This window comes from Monodon monoceros, unplaced genomic scaffold (assembly GCF_005190385.1).
Source record: "Monodon monoceros isolate NGI ecotype Baffin Bay Population unplaced genomic scaffold, NGI_Narwhal_1 Super_Scaffold_18, whole genome shotgun sequence".
Lineage (NCBI taxonomy): Eukaryota > Metazoa > Chordata > Mammalia > Artiodactyla > Monodontidae > Monodon > Monodon monoceros.
Genome location: NW_021703774.1, coordinates 107,095,126 through 107,110,007, shown reverse-complemented (window position 1 = coordinate 107,110,007; position 14,882 = coordinate 107,095,126). Strand labels below are relative to the sequence as shown.

At 42.1% G+C, this 14,882-nt stretch overlaps 1 protein-coding gene and 1 pseudogene across 3 annotated transcripts in view; one reads left to right on the top strand and one right to left on the bottom strand.

Annotated features, from left to right (window-relative positions):
- The window catches only part of SSX2IP (SSX family member 2 interacting protein), a 39,807-nt gene extending 35,088 nt beyond the window's left edge, over positions 1 to 4,719 (bottom strand). For 2 of the 3 annotated variants that reach the window (XM_029231046.1, XM_029231048.1), the window contains exon 1: positions 4,570 to 4,719. The gene's annotated coding sequence lies outside the window, so the exon portion shown is untranslated. The remainder of the gene's footprint in view (positions 1 to 4,569) is intronic. The other variant, XM_029231045.1, reaches the window with a different exon arrangement.
- Positions 4,720 to 13,953: 9,234 nt separating this feature from the next.
- On the top strand, positions 13,954 to 14,524 carry LOC114899838 (annotated as a pseudogene).
- Positions 14,525 to 14,882: the final 358 nt, after the last annotated feature.

Sequence of the window (14,882 nt, the reverse complement as noted above, 5' to 3'; positions counted from 1 at the left end):
CTAAGGTTACCAGTGGGTTTGGTTAAGTGAGTGGAGCTATAAAGCTCCATGTAGAACTCACTGGGCTTATATATGCCCTTATGAGACATTCAAATGGAGATAAACTCTAGGGCCTGGAGATCAAGACATCAGGGCAGATTTAGGAGTCATCAGCATACATGTGATAGCTGAATCTACACAGAAAAAGAGGGGCAGCAGAAAGAACCCTAAAGAACATCAACATGTAACAGGTGAGTGCAGGTGACCTAGATGTAGGAGATAAAAATCCAGGGGTGGGGGGAGTTTTAGGAAAGCCAAGGAAAATAGTTTTAAAGAGGAGGAAGTGATGAACAGCAACAAATGCCATAAAAAGGGCAAGAGCTAAATAGAACATTACATTGGATCTGGTAATTAGTGACTGTATGACAAAGCTGAGGGGTAAAAATGGAAATTGGATTTCAGAAAAGTGATCAGCAAATAAGAAAAGGAAATAATAAACAAAGGTCACTTGTTCGAGAAGCAGAGTTTAACAGAATATATTTAGCTTTTCTGAATGTAGAGGCTTTGCCTGATACTCAGGGACAGATCCATGAGTGATTCTTAAAAAAAAAAAAAAATCCTGTCTTTAAGTTAGTTCTTATTCAATTACAGCATTTTTATGTCAAATAGAAATATTAAGTGCTCAAAAGATGTAAAGTGTTTTTCCATGCACCGTTCTGGATATTAACGTGTTTTCTTATTCAATCCTTGCAAACCTATGAAGTAGGTATTACTATTCCTAATTTACAAATGAGACAACTAAGGCACAGAGAAGATACGGTACTTGATGAGGTCTCATAGCTAGCAGTATGGTAGTCAAGCCCAAAATTTCACACAAAAGAGTAAGAGGGAGGGTGGGCAATGTGTGAAGTGAGGGTTAATAGATGAGAACTGTAAATGTTATAGTTAAGACTGTACTGACTGTTTAACCGGCCAAAGTTTAATATCTGTTCAAGAACTTATTTTCAATTTGAAAGAATTTGTGTCTTCTCTCATCTCAGAATCATACATTGCTAAGACCTGACATTTTTATGTCTCTTATGACACTCAGATTCAGCACTGCATTACAACTGTGTCATTTCTCCTACTGAACTGCAAGTTACTTGAAAATGGGAGTGTATCTTTTTTTTTTTTTTTTAAACATCTTTATTGGGGTATAATTGCTTTACAATGGTGTGTTAGTTTCTGCTTTATAACAAAGTGAATCAGTTATACATATACATATGTTAATGGGAGTGTATCTTATTTGTCTTTGTATCTCTATTCCCTCAATCGTAAAAGTAGAAGATACTAGACTTACTGCAGTAACCATTTCGCAGTATACACAAATATCAAATTATGTTGTACACCTGAAACTAATACACCGTTACATGTCAATTATACCACAATTATAAAAAGAAAGATTCTCAGTAAAGGTTGGTTGTATGAATAATCATTTTCACTTTTCTGAAGTTTCTGGGGGCTTCAATAACATATTATTAAAGTTTTTAATCGCTGTGTAGGACTGTTGTGCCTCAGATATTACTTGGATCGTCTATGGACCACGCCATTTACTGATTTTTGTGGAAATACCCTTCTGAAGTAAAAATCAAATATAATTCCCCTGGATAAAACCCTTTAAAGATTCCCTATCACCTACTAGTCAAAGGCCATAGCCCTGCTCTCCAACCTTAACCTTAACCCACTCTACCTGGTCCCAACTACCAAACCACCTATACTTCTTCAATGGTCCATTGCAACATATGTGTTCACCGGGTGAACGTCTCCTCCTCCATCAAGACAACTGAAATTCTTTTTTTTAATCATCATTACTTTTTAAAAAAATTAATTCATTTATTTATTTTGGCTGTGTCGGGTCTTCATTGCTGCACGCGGGTTTCCTCTAGTTGCGGTTAGCAGGGTCTACTCTTTGTTGCGGTGTGCGGGCTTCTCATTGCGGTGGCTTCTCTTGTTGTGGAGCACGGACTCTAGGCGCACGGGCTTCACTAGCTGTGGCACAAGGGCTCAGTAGTTGTGGCGCACGGGCTTAGTTGCTCCACGGCATGTGGGATCCTCCCGGACCAGGGCTCAAACCCGTGTCCCCTGCATTGGCATGCGGATTCTTAACCACTGCGCCACCAGGGAAGTCCAGAAAATCTTTTTTAAAGCCTTCTCATATTCGCAATTTTCATTTTCGCTCTCTCCCTTACTATACTGTACATTTCCTAAAAACAAACTCCACAAGGCAACACTGATATTTTTCATCCTCAGATCTGGCAAGTAGAGGCTCAGTAAGTGTTTAATAAATGTTTATTAAAAGAGTAAATCATTGAAGCATAATTCAGTAAATCTGCAGGAACTATATAATACTGATCAATTATCAAAAGTAAAGATTTTAGGTAGCTTTCCACTACTGATAATGAATGGTGCGCTTTTCTATTCTGTCTCATCCCCAAAACTCGTGAATTCAAGATAACTTGTACCTTCATCACCAGCTAATCATGAGCACCATCACCAAACACACAAAAGAGACCCAAGGACTACCAAAACCTCTTTATGACCCAGTCAAACCAATAAGGCATGTTTACAACTATTGGTAAAAGATATGAAAAAACATCACTTAAAAGGCTTTGGAAGTGCTCCAATTTAAGTGTGTGAAATGAATTAAAATGACACAATTCTGGGGCAGCATCTTTTTCATCTTTTTATCTCTAGGTGCATACCACATTGAAGGCACTCAAATATTTACCTTTATAAAACCTGAGACACAGCTAGCTTGGTCAAAGAGAAGCTATGTCAGGTTTTCAGACAGCCCAAGAATATAATGTGTCAGCCTTGAGGCCTTAGGCAAATCATCTGAACTGTTAACATTTTCTTTTTCTCATACACTGCCTCAGCACGTCTGGAACGCAATGTGCTTTAACAAGTCCTGTCACAAGGCACAATGTGTTAGGAGGAGATCTTCACATTTCGTCCTAGAATAACTAAGTCTTCACAGTTATCTTCAAGCTGCTTCACCCATGTTACTTAATCCTGGGCCTTTATTATCTTCATTGTACAGATGGGGGAAGGAAGGACATAAAATGACTTGGCTGAAGAGGTCCACCAAGCCACCAAAAGAGCCTTCATTTTAACTATAAGTTCCTCATCCTCTCGTCACAGAACCGTTTTGTTTGAGAAACTTTCACTGACAGCAGGCAGAAGAGAGCATCAAACTAGTTACTAGCTTTTACCTGTTTAATTTGAATGAATAACCAAAGCTCCCTAGACCTGTAGGTTACGATAGCTCTAGGACAGGAGATTTGACGGATTAAGTTTTGCTGACTGAATCCAAACTCGTAAATCTACCTCAAACTCCTAAATTTCGAGATACCCTGACCTAAACTTTAAAGGCATTTTTTTTTTCTCTGTCCAGATCTCTAATTTTTTCAAATTTTGCTCAGTCCCCTAAATGTGTCAAGTCATACCTACCTTTTCAGTTCAGGATCAAGGCTACCAGAATTTTCTCCTACTTAAACAGTAAACCAATCCCTCCTGAATCATGAAGGATTCCAAGGCTCCCATCAATTCCAGCCAACTCTAGATCTAGACTCTAATCTGAACTGTTAGGGGAGCCCAGCAATTTCGAATTCCAGGCAGCCCCTCTTACACCACCGAACCACCCTTGGGAGGAGTGCCTCTTCTAATCGTCACCCCATTATGGGGTCCAGAAAAGGGATATGTCAATAGTCTCAGATTCAACAAAAACTATTATCCCCGTTGCAAGTAATGATAACTTGGCAATCACAACTACGGACCTTGAAATGGGGTAATAACTTAAAGATCCCCACATTATATAAACGTGCTGAGAACAAATTATTTAGCAGATTCCATTTCCTGGGCCCAAGTGACTTGCATAACTGGGCGATCAGCATAGGCTCGAAAGAGAGCGGCGAGCTCACAATTCAGTTTACTGTACTTTACCACAAAATTCTACACCAAAATATTCTCACACATGCCTGCCTGTAGATGATGTAAATTCTTCCCCAGGTCTTTTAACTAGATCGCTGGCGGGGTTCTCTTCCTCTGCAGTGGCCACGGGCCACCAGCAACTCATTCTAACGGCTGTCCCCTGCGGCTCGAGCTAACAATCCCCCAAGCCCGCGAGTCCCGCAGCCTCTGCTAAGCGGACACCTCAGCCCCAAACTGGCCATCCCCTCCTCCCCCACGTCCCCGCGTCGCTCGTCATCCCACGCCAAGCGCCACCCTCTCTCCATCCCCGATAGGATTTGGGGCTTAGCGCTGCGACCGCCAGCGGGAGCTGTCCCCGAGCTGGCACCTACCTCCCACCTCCTCCTCCTCCAGGCGCGGCCGGGGGTCACCGCTCGCCTTCCTCCTCCAACGGCCCCAACGGCCACGCCGAGCCTCCCGCAGAGAAGCGGGGCGCCGCGCCAGGTGCCGGTGCTCACCTCCGCGCCCTCCCGCCCGCCCCCCGCCCGCCTGCCCCAGGCCCCAGGCCCCAGTCCCCGCCGGCACCGTCGCCCCTCCCCGGGCGAGCGCGTCACAATCCCCAGCGCGGGGCGAGGCTCTCACCGTCACGGCCCCCGGGTGCGGCGGAGACGCACCGATCAGCGTCCTAGACCTGCTCGCGCAGCCCCGAGGGCCCGCACAGGCGCCACGGCACGCAGCGCCCGGGCCGGCGGCCCCGCCTCCACCTCCAGCTCCCGCCTTCCCCGCCTCCGGCCGGGCTCCGCCTCTCCCCTCGCTGCAGCCTCCAGAACTCTGCAGGTTTGCAAGGTTCCCACCCCGCCCCCGCGTCGCCGGCGCCGCAGGCCAGCCTCCTCCCATTGGCTCCGCCAGTTGCTAGGCGATGAACAACCGCGGCCTGCATTGGTCCGGTGGGGGCCCCTGAGTCTCCTCCCCACCTCCAAAAAAACCCGGAGAAAAAGAAAACCTTACCCCTAGAGCCCAAGCGGGATGCTGGCGCAGCTGCAGCTGCGGCACCTGTTACGCCCTGTGATTCACCCTGCCGGGCCCTGCTCCCCACCCCCTCCTCACGCCCGCGGAGCTCGGGGCCCAAAGCTTCGTGGGGCTGGGGGCGGGGTGGGGAAGTCGTGTCTGTTTTAAAGCACGTGTTCCGAGCCCCGGTGAACCCCAGCACCCACCCTAGGAGCAAAGGTGGAGCGCCCAGAAAAGCCACGTGTGCTTGCAAAAGTGGGGAAATAAACCAAACAACAGCCGGTACCCAGAATTAGGTCAGGCCTAGGGGAAGGGAGGTTCAAGCGCCGGGAGACGAGAATACCAAGGAGAAAGTTCATGTAAAATTAGGACAAGAAATGGACCTAGGCGGAAGACAGCGGAAAGACTAAGAAAAGGCACTTGTGAACTAGACGTTTATGCAAAAAAGTCCCACACTCACTGATCAAAATATGCGCAAAGAAAATGTATGCCTGCTACACCCGTAGCCGAGGTCATGCAGCCTCCTCCCCTGTTCCACGGCAGCCTGAAATTCTCCAGGGAAGATGAGAGGCCAGAGAAAGGAAAGAGATCAGATGGAGAAATCGCAGGCATATGAGTTGAGTTATAAACACAAGATGTACTTGGATAGATTTTTTTTAAAGTGAAGCCAAGAAATTTACTCAAGAAAGGAAAAACAGGTTTGGTATTTTAAGGAGGATCCTGAGAGCACTTTGAAACCAAAATAGTATGAGAGAAGGACAAGAAATATTAACACTGAAGAACAAGGGAGAGAGGAGTGCCCCCTTCCAATTTACACACACATATCCCCATTCCTGAATGAAAGATCAAGGCGAGAAAATGAACATGCCATGGCGACAACTTCAGAAACCAAGGTAATTCTCCTGTTTGCCTTTGGCCTAAGCGATCAGGAGGCCTGGATTGATGCTGTTAAGCATAAGTGAATGACAGCGGAATCGCCAGTTAGGGCCCTCATTGTAAGGACGCTATTAGCGCAGCCTGGTAGGGAGGAAAGCCAGTTATTACCAATAATTACCTTAATCGCTAACCCAGACAACTGATGGGAGTAAAGGGGGTTACACCTGCTCCCGAGAGGGGTTTTGAAATTTCAACTGTCCATCCCCCAAAATCCCACACCCCTTCCCATCTTAAGAAGCAACTTAGTGTGACAGTTTGAAGTAACACTTCCAGGTTCATTTTGACCATTTTAACCTCCTCACAGTCAAAAAAGCGAGAGCTCACTCTCCGATTAGCTAGAAGCTTTGAGATCGGTTGATTCGATACGCAGCGTCTGGCACTCCCTGTTGTGACCTAGCCACTTACATTGCAGGATTTTAAGAAGGCTTGGCTCAGGCAGAGGTGAGCTCCGGGAAGTTCGGCTCCGCCCCCAGCCGCAAGGATGAATCAGAGCTGTCTGATTAAACTAGTGCTTTAGAATCTTTTGCTCTACTCCTAAAAATTTTTGAGGGCCCCAAAGAGCTTTTGTTTATGTGGGTTATATCTATTGATATTTACTATGCTAGAAATTAAAACTGAGAAATTTAAAAATATTTATTTTAAAATAATAATAATTACATCTTATCATAAATAGCAAATTTTTATGGAAAATAACTGTATTTCCCCCTAACATAGTAAAAAGAATCATACTATTTTAAAAATTTGCAAATATCTTTTAGTGTCTGGCTTAATGGAAGGCAATTGGATCTTCAAATCTGCTGCATTTAATCTATTGCACTATTTCAGGTAGCCTTTGGAAAACTCCAGTGTACACTCAGAATAGGAGAAAAAAAAGGCAAATAACATTTTAGTATTATAACAATAGTTTTGACCTTGCAAACTCCCTGAAAGTGTCTTGGGGATCACCTCCTAAAATCCCCTTGCCCCCCCACCCTTTTTCCAATTAATACTTTGAGAGCCACTGGTCTAGATGGGTCTTGATACTTCATCCCCCTTTATCAATGACTGGTTTAGGAGCTAAGCATGCGACCTAATTCTGGTGAGTACATAATGGGAAGTGGGGGGAAGGGGACTTCAGGGGAAGGGTTTTATCCCTGAGAGCCCCTAAGAAGTCTTTTCTTTACTTCTTGCCTTGGCCATCGTCCAGTAAGCAAGACATGTTTGGAGCTGTGGTGGCACATCCCGTAACAATGAGCAAGAAAAATACAGGAAAGGTAACCCAGAACCTAGAAGTCACTAAGTGGCTAAGTTAACCTACCCTGGCTCTGCAAACCTCCAGACTGCTCACATATGAGATAGCAAGTGGCCTATCACCTAAGCCATTTGGGGTCAGGTATTTGGTTACTTGCAGCCAAGAAGATCCTGACTAATGTACAGGACAAGATAAAGAGTTTGGCTACAGCCTGAAAATAGTCTAAGGACGCTTTTTGGCCCAGAGGTAAAGGAATTGACTTAATAGAACTTTGCTATGGTAAAGGAAATAAAGGGGAAAGACACAATCTAGAATGTTTTTTAATGCTTAACTGTGCCTACTTTCCCCCCTTCTAGCAAAATTAAGGGGATGTGACTATCAAGTGTTGCTGTTTCCACCTTGCTCCTCTGTAGTCTATATCACAGTGGTCAGAGTAATTCTTTAACAATATAATTCATATCATGACGACTTTCTGTTTTGATTCCCCCCAGCCAGTGTTAAAGCCAAATTTCTTTCCGTGGCTACAAGTTTCTTATGACCTGCCCTCCGTCTCCTTACCTATCTGACCTCATATCCTACAGCTCTCTCCATTAGCCACTGTTCTTCGTTCTTGCCAGGCACTTTCCTGCCTCAGGACCTTTGCACTATTCCCTCTGTTTGAATGTTCTTCCTCTTAAAATCTATATTACTTATCTCTCCCCTTTCAAATCTAACCAGTCACCCTCTTGTGAGGCCCAACCTAACAACATTATTTAAAACTGGAACCCCCTCCAGCTTCCTAAATATCTCTTACCTTGCTCTTATGTAATCTTCAACCATAGTACAGAGTTTACATTTTTTTTTCATTTGTTATTTGTTTAGTCCATTTCCCTTTACTAGAATGTAAGCCCAACAGGGACAGAGATTTTGTTTGATTGTTCACTGATGTATGCCCAGTGTCTAAAACAGTGCCTGGTACTTAGTGATTGGTGCTCAATACTTATTTGTGAATAAATGAATATAACTTCAAATGGATGTTTTTCATTTCAAATAAATCACTTTGGCAGGCTATATACATGTTCCCATGATGCTGCTCACAAGTATCACATTAGGAGACACTGAATTTTTGAAAGGAATTCTCTCTTTGAGAAAAAATCTGATTTTTGGAATGATCCAAAAGTTATTCAGAGCCAAATCTGATGAACACATTCTGGAGTCATGTTCAAATGCCAAAACCTGTGTTTTCCAACTAAGTTACTGCATTTGGGTGGATAGGGAAAGGTCAAAAAACAAGATGTGTTTGATTTTCTAAGACAGTAAAGTGACTGTGAACATAATTTCAAAGAGGAGTTCTAAAAATACACACTAATAACACATTGAAGGAAAAGTATACATGTATTTTAAACTCTCTATGTTTGTGTGTATGTGTGAATGAATCTCTTCCAACCTGTCTGCGGTCTTCCATTCTTGCCCCTACTTTTTTTTCAAAAATGAAGATCGGATCCTCTCTGCTGCCCGCCCCCCCATCTTCAATTAAGAATCTTTCATGGCCTTTCATTGTATTTAGCATGAAATTGAACTTCCTACCCAGTCATGCATGCATGATCTGGCCCCTATACCCCTCTTAGAACTCTTACTTTGGTTATGCAAAGTGCCAGCCATAGTGGCCCCCTTTTTTCTCCTCTGGTCCTTTGAACCTGCCATTCACTCTGCTGCAAGGCTCTTCCAAGAAGGTTTCAAGACTCGGATTCTTTTTCGTCATTCAGATCCCACTTCCATATGTAAAGCAACCTCCCCATGTCTGGTTTATTTGTCTACTTGTTTGCTTACTTATGGCCTGTCTCCTCCCACTAGAATGTAATCCCCCTGAAGGCAGGGACCTTGTTGGTCATGTTTGCCTCTGTAGTCCCAGCCCCTTCATGCCTTCCCTGGAGGGTTGCTAACCATACTGTTAATAGTAAGATTGCTTTACATTTTATTATCTTCAGTGACTTATGAATTTTTATAAGTATGTATTATTATAATTTTAAAATATTTTAATTTTGCTGAAATAAATAGGCTCTGATTTTAATACATGTAGTAAGTTAATAATCCACCCCCTATTTACTCATATGTGTTCCTCAGAAACCAGTGTTTCAAATACCCCAGCAAACATTCAGGTCACACTGCTTCTAATACCATGTATATTCAAATCTGGATAATAATGGGCCAACTTAGAAAGGCTTTCTGCTGTAATTCATACCATCTGGATTATTTCAATAGCAGCAACAATTTCTGGATCTAGTGAAGACCATTGCTTTTCAGGGCCTGTATGCTCTAACAGATGAGAAGAGGGGCTGGGTCACCTCTCTTAATGGCCTCACTTTCATTAATTCTGTGTTCTGGCCAGGATTGTCTTTCCAGGGGTGGCAGGGTGAAGAAACAAAGTCTTGCTGGATTCTGTACGAGGAACTTTCATATCCGTAGCCTCATTTTATTCACAAGATCAATTTAAACCTGTTTGTAATTAACTACAAAATGGTATAGGACAAATTCCAAGGGCCATGAGACTTTAGAATCCTCGCTGAGGGCTGGAGTGGTCAGGGAGTACTCAATGGAGAAGAGGGAACTGGAGTAGGGCCTTGGGGCAATCCTGACTCTGCACGCCTAGCAGTAAGCAGAGACCACACCACTAGGTCTGCTTCCGGGTCTAAAAGGTGGCCTTACACTTAGCTGGGCTTGGCTCCTCTAGCTATGTGAGTGAACCTCTGCATCATGCTGCATTTCCAAAGATGATTTCATTTCTGGCCAGTCCCTTTGGATTTGGGCCAGTAGTGGTTCAGCTTGAAACGACAGTCCTGTGCCATTTATAAAGTGTTGGCTGAGTCTGCAGAAAAAGCAGACCACTGTGGTTCCCCCTTCCTCCCACCTCCACCCAGGTGAAGATTCTCAGAAAGCTATCCCTCCTCATTACCCGCCCTGCCTCCCTGCCCTACCCCACCTCCCATGCCCCACCACCATACACAAACACACAGAACAGCGGCCAAAATGCTTGATCATCTTCTAGGTGGTTCGCTCTTAGAGCTTTAGATTTTGTCTGGTCTGCTGAATGTTTTGCTCTACGATTTCTTTAGAAAGTGTTTTTTGTTTGTTTGGTTGGTTGTTTTGGGGGTTTTGTTTTTGTTTTTTCTGAACCTGATGACTTTTACCAAGCTAACTCTTTGGTTTCCAACTCTCCATTTGTCCCAAAATTGATTTATTGATTTAAAAATATTTCATATAAAACTTGATTGTGCATAAGTCACTCCAACAGTTAATAAGGTGCTATCACAGAAAAGTGATGAGGTACCAACCAGAGTAGTTCTCAAACCCTGTATTTCCAAAAGAGAAGCATACCTCCTTTAGGAAATGCAATGAACATTCATGCAAACATACACACATGCACACACACAGAAACGCTGCACAAAGCTTACCTTGCTGACCACAGTGGCCTCTAAACCTTTCTCATACGGAACAATTTGGTTTAGTCTACTCTTCTAAGCTGGCAGATTTAAACCCCAAGCATTGAGCGGACAGCAAAAGACCCTACAAGGAAGTAGGGGGACTATAAATGACTCAAAATGGTTTTTTAGTTATACTGAAATCTATGTAAAAACCACAGAGCACAAAGATCCAGCATTAACTTGAAGAGCTGTGATATAATTCTGCACCAAAGCACCCTTTTATTTCACATAGTCTTAGCTTCCCTGCTCTTATTTAAAAATTTCCTTAACAGTTTAATGAATATTTATTGAATGATTACTGTGTGAGAGATTGAGAGATTTTAGACTGCTGCTCATAACAGGAACTCAGAGTTTCCCAGAAACACAGAAGAATCCATTGACACTTGAGTCTGACTGCCTGGGCTGAAATACTGGCTGGGCCACCTGGGTCCATGTTGACATCACTGAACTCCCAAACCCACCTTTCCTCCTCTGGGCATTCTGTTTAGTAAACAATAAATGCTTCATGGTCTAAGTGACTTCTAGTTAGGTTGTTTGATAATTGCAGCCAAAAGCATCCTGATAATACATTGAAAAAAGAACTTTCATGAAGTGACCTGATGGTGTGATATTTCATTTTACTGGCACAAATATACTCAAGTGCCACATGTGGAAACAGTCAAGTGAGCAAAAAAGTCAGTGAAAAATGAAGTATAGGAGTTATTTACAGAGGACTGAATGGAATAATTAAATGAGAAGCAGGGAAAATGCGGGACTGTGTCTATGCTTTGAATTATAAATATGTATCTTAGATATTAACATTTTTCTAAATTATATTTTCTTTCTTTCTTTACTAATTTAACTAGGCCAGAAAAATTAAGACACATTGATAAATATAACTTTGCACAAAATGATTTGCTTTTTTGAAAATTTCAGACCACAGCACTGTTTTCTGGCTAGTACTTGCTTTATGTTATAGGTATATTATAGGTATATGTTCCCCTGCTCTATATATTATAGGTATATAGGTAACCTATATATAGGTTATGTTATTGGTATATTCCAGCAAAAGTCATGTGTAAATAATGCATTTAGAAATCTAAGTCATAGGGCTTCCCTGGTGGCGCAGTGGTTGAGAATCCGCCTGCCGATGCGGGGGACACGGGTTCGTGCCCCGGTCCGGGAGGATCCCACATGCCGCGGAGCGGCTGGGCCCGTGAGCCGTGGCCGCTGAGCCTGCGCGTCCGGGGCCTGTGCTCCGCGGCGGGAGAGGCCACAGCAGTGAGAGGCCTGCGTACCGCAAAAAAAATAAGAAATCAAGTCATAATCTGAATGTACTAGTGAAACTAGATGTTTAAAACTACAATAAATCTATTTGCATGATGAATGACACCTTCGTAGAACAAATAATCTCATTATTTGTCCATTCTATAAGATTATATTTTAATATGTTGGATTTTCTTAAAAGAGTTTCACCTTTCCTTATTTAAAACCCAGACTTTTGGGTAACTATTTTAATGAAGAGTTTTCTGTAATATGAATCTCAGTAGAGATGGCTGAGGTGTTGCAATCAACAAAACAGTTCTTATCTTTTTATTCTGCAACTGGCAATTCAATTTTATCTTAGTAATAAATTTCCATGTGATTTCATTATTTCTATTTCACTAGGCAAAGTTTCTCTTTCTGCATTCTCAGGGAAGAAGAAATCTGAAGGCTTGATTTCTGGTGGATTTTATTTCCTGCTTTGTAAACCTCTATCAATGATGTCATCAAATAATTGTTCAACTTGAAATATAGTGGAATACAATCCTCTACATACTGGGTAAAACACCCACATAAAAGTTCAGAGTTGAAAAACTTAGATATCAATTAAAATACGGCATTGATTTAAAGTAACTGCTTAAGACTTAACAATCGTGTGTGAATCTGCCTGTCCCTTTAAAAAGAAAAGCAATTGCGTCCTGGTTGCTGAGCTTTCTTGGATTTATTTTATCTTAGCAGCTGTTCCTAAAGTCGATGTTATTCAAATGAGGGTTTTCAAGCTCTTTGTTGTGTTTTTCACAACTTATGGTATATGCTATCAAACGTAAGACTCAAATTTAGAATGGGGTAGGGGTAGGGACAATTAGAAATACTGGAGAAATAAAATAATATTGAAAATAACCTTTAATTTTCATTTAACAAAGATAGGACTGTTGAACATGATCTGCCTGAAGCCCCAAACAGTAGCAAGGCAAAACCCCTGAACCTCTAAGCACCAAAAGTGGTTGATATATTTAGTAATTAGTTTATGTGTAGGGGGAGGGAATGTCTTAAATGGAAATAATGGCACTTTCTGTGATTATAGAAGATGAGGAAAGAACACATCAAACATTTTTCTTGCCTCTCCAAAGTAAGCATATTATAAATTTTGCCTAACATAGGCTACCCTTTGACCTAGAAAGAATAACTACAACTCCTACACCTTCTGTTCCATTTATTTTTGTTGCTTTTTGCTTTTTTCTTTTTTAAGAGGCAGCATAGCTTGATCATTAAGCATGCAAACTGGGCAAGGATCCTGGCTCTGCCCCATTCTTGCTGTGGGTACTTATACTTTTCATTTAATTTACAAATTAAATGGGTTAGCTTTGCTAACAGCAAAGTATATATGGAATGTTAACTTATTTGGGAGTTAGTCATATATAACATTTTTAGTCATATGTAATCATTTCCTAGTATTAATGTTAATGATTTATTGAGTGATTATTATTTGTCCACCAGTGTTCTAAGTGCTTTACATATTAATTCATTTAATCCTCACAACAACGCTATGAGGTAGGTATCATTATTGCTTTTCTTTCTAGACTAGGAATTAAGAAGGCAGAGGTTATTTTGCCCAAAAATACCCAGCTAGTAAATTTCAGAGTTAGGGTTTACAGAGCTCTTCTCTTAACCACCATGTCATTCCCAGCCTATTTAGGACTGCCTTAATCTTTCTTGCTCTCCAATCATTTTTGTTCAAATGTCTGCCGATTAGTGAACAGAAATCTTCAAACTGGGATAACCACATTCTGCCCATGTACATGAAGACTCTGTAGTGCTACACAGCATGGATAGCTTTAAGGGGATCACTTCCACATTCTCAACTTTCATTTCTACACTTTCCTAAAACTTATCTGCCTGAGACCATGCTTGCAGCCTCTTTTCCATCCCTTTTTTACAATCGCCATTTTTCCACTTAAAAAAAGAAAGTCATTCCTCTCACAAATTCCACATCGTAGCATGGTGCATTCAACCCAGGTGCACAAAACATGGAAAATTAGAAGTCGGTGTTAGTGTTGAGAAAGGGAATGACTATGATGACTGGGGAACAAAAGTGTCACCTGCTAGTGCACTAAAAAATTTTTAAATGGCTTTCATTCAGATTCGGCTTGAAGGAGGCCAAGGTGCAATTTTCTTTGGTCCTCTGAAATCCGGGTTTATCTGACACCAGCCACCTCACCATGTTGCCTAAGTTTGAGCCCAAGGAGATCAAATTTGTATACCTGAGGTGCACCAGTGGGGAAGTCTGTGCCACGTCTCCCCTGGCCCCCAAGATTGGCCGCCTGGGTCTGTCTCCAAAAACGGTTGGTGATAACATTTCCAAGGCAACTGGGGATTGGAAGGGTCTGAGGACTACAGTGAAACTGACCATTCAGAACACACAGGCCCAGACTGAGGTGGTACCTGTGTCTCAGTCCTGATCATCGAAGCCTTCAAGGAACAACCGAAAGACAGAAAGAAGCAGAAAAACATTAAGCACAGTGGAACATCACTTTTGATGAGATCGTCAACATTGCCCAGCAGATGAGACACCAATCTTTAGCTAGAGAATACTCTGGAACCATTAAATAGATCCTGGGGACGGCCAGGTCTGTGGTCTCTGATGTGGATTGCCGTCATCCTCATGACATCATAGATGAATGAAAACAACAGTGGTGTGGTGGAATGCCCAGCTAGTTAAGAACTGCAAAGGACCATAATTCAATAAAGGGTCATTTAACAAGCAATGGGAAGAAAAAAGAGTTTAAATGAGAGGTCATCACATGGGTTTTGGCATATAATTGAAAGGAGTTAAAGGAGTTGAGTAACACGGCTACAGCAAAAACCTTACATTCCCATCTACTTATTTTGTGAACAAAATGCTTCAGCATTTATAAGAACCTTGTCAAACGCATGAATAGAATTGGGATGGAACTCAATCTCACTCTATAATATTCATCCGCAAATCCACTGGAAAAGAAAAAGTCCCCTCCATTTTGTTAACAGATGCATTTTCAATAAAATCTTATTTTTATGTTAAAAATGGTTGTCAATTTGTA